Genomic DNA, 6,314 nt, shown 5'->3' on the forward strand with positions numbered 1-6,314 from the left:
CTACCCCTCGCATCGGATATATATGAGTTTTACGAAAAAAACCAATCCTTGTTCTGTCCAAAGACTAGAGTGGGCATGGGCGGTTGGTGCCGTACAATTGCATGCTTCCTCTGTAGCGAACCGGCTGTAGCATAAGCCCTTCTCGGCCTAATTCCAGAACTTGATGCCGTCTCCGCGCGCCGTGGTCACCAGGCAGCTGCGAAAGGGGATTCTCGGCCCGTGACCCCTGAGCTCTTTGGGTGGATTCCTCCTGGATCGATGGGGAAGCTACCCTCTTGTCGATACCGGAGAGGCTGCATATGCACTGGGTGACCACTGTGTAAAAAACAAAAATGAAACCTACTTCCTCCGTACCACCTTTGTAGCAATGCACAGAACCCCGACTCTTCCCCGCCAGCCGTGACAAAGCCAAGCCTATCTACTATGGCATTGGCTCAGTCTCTGAAGCAGGATTCTCTCAGGTTCCCCTATTGGTTTATACTTGAAGTCCGTTCACTAAACGACTTGGGTGAGGGCCAAGACTTAAGTGCTTCCATCGGCCACTGTGAGCATCTCAAAGATGCATCTAGAGTCAACACCGAATAGAGAAATGACCCTGTGTGTGTATGTTTGTGTAACCCTTAAGGTTACATTTACATTTGATCTATTTAGAAATTGAACCGCACACTTCCTTCTCTTCTATTATGTGGTATTTATTATGTGCTATTTGGCAAAAACAATAGACTGTTACTACCTCTTTTCTCTACTTTTATTTTAAATGGCATAGGTTAGGTCTCTAGGATGCACCCAGAGCAGTAGTACCCAGATCAGATCAGGTAAAACCAGGTAGTAGGTGGTTTCCCTTGTTTCTCCTAGCTCTTAATAAACATCCTAGCCAAGCTTGAATAATGAATATTACTGAGTGAAACTCGGAGGCCAAGTTGGTTGGAGGACTTGGTCAGTTTTCATTGTCTCATACCACAACCTTTGTCCACCATAACTAATGGTTCTCCAAGCTCTAATGTCACAGCTCTAACTTGTCAGAAACTAAATCTTCTCAATGTACTTAGTAGAAAACGTCCCTTGTTTAATTGAAAAAGGCTTTTCTCCAAACTTGTGCCTTTTGCAGTTTGCTTATTGAATATTAACACAAGAAAATCACCAAAGACACCGAAAACACTCACTGTGTTTCATTATTAGTTCTGTTTTGTCAAAAATTGTATGTATATGTCAGTTTACCACTTTTTCAACTTTCTGTTGGAATATTACAACATCTGTCTGTTTTACTCTTACTAGTATGAGTATTTTGTCAAGCCAAGGAGGGGGGGGGGGGGTGTGTGTGTGTGTGTGTGTGTGTGTGTGTGTGTGTGTGTGTGTGTGTGTGTGTGTGTGTGTGTGTGTGTGTGTGTGTGTGTGTGTGTGTGTGTGTGTGTGTGTGTGTGTGTGTGTGTGTGTGTGTGTGTGTGTGTGGTCATTATAGTGCAGGTCTGTTTCAATGTTGTGATGCTTGTCATGACTATGTAATTTTTTTTTCTAATAGACATCTGTTAATTTGATTTTTCAATGTGTTTCATCTTGTTGAGAAACACAGAGATCTGGTTCAAGCATTCTGCTTATCTTTTGACCCTAAGAACTGAGGTATTTCAGTACCTATACCGTAAAGAGGCATCACTGAGGCAGTACATGTTTGAGTGATGACTGACAAATGTAAACGGTTGTTGGACGGGGAGCATGTGTATGCCTGTTAGAATAAAGTTGAGCATTGTAATTTTTCGCCATCCCTGTGGACTTGTATTGCAATTTGATTTCATATCAATATAACTCTAACAGGTTTGGGGGGGTGGGGGGGGTATGGGATGGTTTGAGCAGCCACACCTGACCTGGATCTAGGTGATTGGGGTCAGTGTGGCTGCGTACCTGTTGTTTGGTCTAACAAGCAACAGGTTAAAACCCCCATCCCCACACACACTCAGGAGAGGAGCCCTGTCATGACATGTTAGATCTGCTCCCAGGCTAAGTCCACCTGACCTCCTCTCTACCATAAACTGTTATGTCCAACACCCATCGTCTTCTGTGTCTCTGTGCCGGAGGGCCCTGGAAACTGCCACTGTGTGTGTGTGGGCTCTCATACTGGTCTTGGAGTGGTACAGGTCCAGGAGAGACGGCAGGTTGCATCTGATGACCTTCTCGCTGACCGAATGATCCGCCGCAGTCTGCCCTTGGCATTGGAGGCAGCAGACCAGACGGTTATGGATTAGTTGAGGATGGACTCAATGATGGCCGTGTAGAACTGGACCATCATTTTCTGCATCAGGTTGAATTTCTTCAGCTGCCGCAGGAAGAATCCTCTTCTGGGCATTCTTGATGGTGGAAGTGATGTGCTCCACCCACCTGAGGAGACGTGAGAGCAATTTAGGCCATAATGTGTTTTTACTTCCCCCAAATCTCCAAATAAAATTCCACATTTGTCGTTGCTTCACACGCTTAAAAACTTAAATCCATCCAGACACTGGGAGGCAGTGTCACCCCACAGTACCACAGAGCTGCACACTGTGGTGTGTATCACTAACTACATGAAGTCATCCTTTTCAAGAAAAAAAAAAAAAGACATGCCAACCAAATTCAAGGGCAAATTCTGATGTTCCCTATGGTGTGACCCCCTGATTCCAGCCTCACGTGGTGTCTGGGTGAACTTCATGTGTTCTTACGTCGTTGATTTGGCCTTTTGCTTTGGGTGAGAGTAGCCATTCATTCATTTATTTATCTATTTCTTGTTCTGCTTCTCTTGTTTCGTGCTTGTAGTAACCTGCGAAAGGCCCGGCCCCCCTGAAGGACCCTGAACAGGAATAAGCGCAGAATGAAAATTTAGGGTTGATAAGGTTACATCAGACTAAATGCATTTAACTGCCGGCCATGGAGGAATTTAAATAAAGACTCCTCGGAATTCATCGCAGGTCAAGTCTTGTCAGGTCTCGACACCAGCCGGTAGAGGTCTTGGCCACTTTCACCGGTTTAGATGAGTTGTAGAAGGTAATATAGTTGCAACACCACCGTACAAACTGCCTGAGTTACATGTGGGTTCCAGTAGCTTGAGTCTTCATGAATGTGATTATAATCCATGGCCATTTTTTTAAGAGAGCAAAGCAAATCAAATACCGCAGTCAGCCCCGGGATACTTCGCCATACAAAAAACCTTATGATTTCCTCCCTTTTTAGGGATTGCAATTACTCTCTCTGGATTACCTGCTGCATGCCTAGATTTGCTCAACCTCCCCTTGGATCAGCTGCTTTTTGAATGAGCTGAACAAATGAAAGCCTCCAGTGAAGCCGCCTGCCTACTCTGATCCCCTTATCTACAACGCAAACAGGCCTGTCTGGCATCCGCGACCAGGGCCCTGGCTGGAAGTGGGAGCGCCCGGCTTGGCAAAACCAGGAGCCGAGACGCCATGGACTTTCTTTGACTTGACTAGCATTTCCCACTGCCAAGCTTAGTCGCTTTTTTCTGATTTCCTGATTTTTTTTTTTTTTTTTTTAACCCCCCCACCCCCCAGAGGGACAGCACCACTACTTTGGACAAGTGGCGAAACCTCAAAATACACATTTATATGAAAGGAAGGTAACCTGTCTTCAATGTAGATGTTTTGTGGTGTAAACATTGGTCAATCACCGGTCGGTCTCTCTCCCTCTCCCGCCCCTTCCCCTTCCCCTTTGTCTGAGCCGCACCTCGACATGACGATGATGTAATCCGGCTTCGGGGAATGGTGCTGTATCTGAAATCCTACCGTAGATGGCAGTGTTGACCCTGAGAACCACTCCACATCCCGCCTCAACCCAATTTAACCCAGTTCCCCACAAACGCTAGCACAGCGGCCCGGTTCACATAGAGTCACTGGATCACAGCTATTATCGATTCACGCGTGCTATTTTCTGCTCTCTCCTGCCCCTCAGTGCCTGAAAGACTCGATTTGCACATAAAAAAAAAAAACGCAAAGTGAATATTGAATACGCGCTCGATTGGATTTAGGCCCTGACGTCAGCTGTCCTCATCCCGTCTCTGTAGGCCTCTGTTAAGGAGCGGTCAATATACCTGTGAATCAATCAGTTGATGGCGTGGATGGAGTAGTTTTTCCTTGTCACCTACAATACAACCTAACAACATGGCCTGGGCTGGATCGAGGTGACCTCGGGGCTTCAGAGAACAGGAAGACAGCTCTACGTAAATGGAGAAATGAGTCGGGATTCGGCAGCAATTTTGTCCCAAGTAGCGTCGACTGGGACTGTGGGCTTGATGGGTTTTCATTCCGGTGGAGTTTGGTGCGTCGCTGACTGGAATCCCATCTTACTCTTTGGTCTCAGTAGCCAGGATGTTGTTTTTATTGCTGTTCAGTGCCGAAAGAGAATGAGAGGGAGAGAGAGAGAGACGGGGCTAAAGAGGAGCACCAAAGCAGGAGAGCAAGCCAGACAGAGCCTACTATTCGCCTCCCATTGGCTGCCGACTCTGCGGCGTCTTTTTGCGTTGCTCTCTCTCAGCCAATCTGTTGCCCCCAGAACATTTTTGGGTTTATGAATGAGACTGGGACAGGAGCGCTTTGATTCATCAGCCGGAGAGCGTGCGGCGTGCTTGCATATGCCAAAGCGATAGATGGCACAAGTTCATGCCGTAATACACAGGGCGTCTGCAAAAGTGTGAGGCAAAAGGAGGTATCCATGACCAATACACACCCTTTACGGATTTTGGATGTAACAGCCGTTTAGAGAAGATGGTTCAATACGTTCTGGGTGCCTACTTCTACGAGGTACTGATGTTAAGAGCTGAAATTAAGTATTTATATATTTACTTCAAACTCAATTAGAAAAGCAGTTTCCTCACTGTTCCTGTTACATCTCAAACTATTAACCTACCAAATTAGGATTGCATCCATGGGGCAAGGAAGCCTAAAGCCCTCAATCAATTGTAACTAAAAGTGTGAGCTGACACACAGCAGTTAAGGTAAATCACAACTTTGGCAAGTTACTTTTAACCTCCGTGAGTACAGGACAGAGAGAGACGGGCATTGAGGAGAAGGGGGCAGATCGATAAAACGCTGAAAACCGACCGCGAGAATCCATACTGCTGGTCTTTGTATGGATCGGAGCATTAAGAGAGAGTGATCTTCCATCTGTCACCGGGCCTTCAGGGGCTTGTCCGCACAAAGGTTTGACCTCCTCGCGGGTTTGTGCCTGCCTCTGAATCTCTCTTCCATCATGTGTTAATAGACTTGAGCCCCGTGCGCCTGGCTCTCCAGAGGGGAACGTATGTGGCACCATTTAGAGAGGCAGCGGGGTCAGGAGTGGTCTGGTGTTTTTCTTGCACACAGCTGTGCCATGGCTGAGTCGGCGAACACCCAGTGGTTAGAATGCAATGTCTGCCCTCCCTTCTTGTTCTCCACTTTGAGGTTTGTATTTTTCCTCTCTGAAACTGGCTGTGCTGGTGAGGCGGCGCTTCAAGTGGCTCTGATGGCAGCCTTGTGACCTGTGCTGAGGTTCGCCCCACCCCACCCCACCCCTCCCTTACACCGGCTACATACTTCCTTTGGTTCCACTTGGCAAATAAATCTTGTGACAAATAAACAAAATACATCACTTGCGACCAATGAGTCTTTGGGACTCGGAAACATCTAATATTTGCATAGGCAAAACTAGGAGTGCGCCCAGCCTGTAGGCCCACACCCTTTGGGCCAATAGAGACGGAGACAGCCAGTTTCATTTGAATGTCATTTGCATACCCCACTTCACACACACACACACACCCACACCCCCCATGAGTGTTTAGAATGTCAGGAGGCCAAATTAACCAGTGTTCCGTTTTACCCAGATTTGCATCTCATTTGCATGCCACTTGCTTAACGAGAGTTACTTAGCAGAGTTGACCCCGCGGAACTCCTTACCTCGCCAGAGTGGGCAGTGGGCGAGATGGGCTAATTTCATTAAGGGAGCGTCCGTTTCACTGAGCCTTCGCCTTTGGATGTTGTCATTGTGCAGGGGACGGAATGTGCAAGCTGTTCCTAATCAGGGTTGGGGATTTTTTTTTTTTGCATGCATGCATATGGCAGTTGTGTCATATTTACTGTAAGGATGAAAGATTAGCCGTGGAGGGGACGACGGGCAGCATCCATCTCACTCAGGATCTTAGAGCGGGCACATTAATCATCCCATCTACGGAAAATGGAGTGTATGCGGGTGGTGGTTGTTTGCTCACAGAATCGGCGCACACATGGTGTTCATCAGAGATGGCCCCGGACGCACGCAAGGGACAGCAGGATGGCTGCACAAAGAAACACCAGCCAGAAGAACGT

The sequence above is a fragment of the Zeus faber genome (genome assembly GCF_960531495.2).
Source record: "Zeus faber genome assembly, chromosome: 1".
Taxonomy (NCBI): Eukaryota; Metazoa; Chordata; class Actinopteri; order Zeiformes; family Zeidae; genus Zeus; species Zeus faber.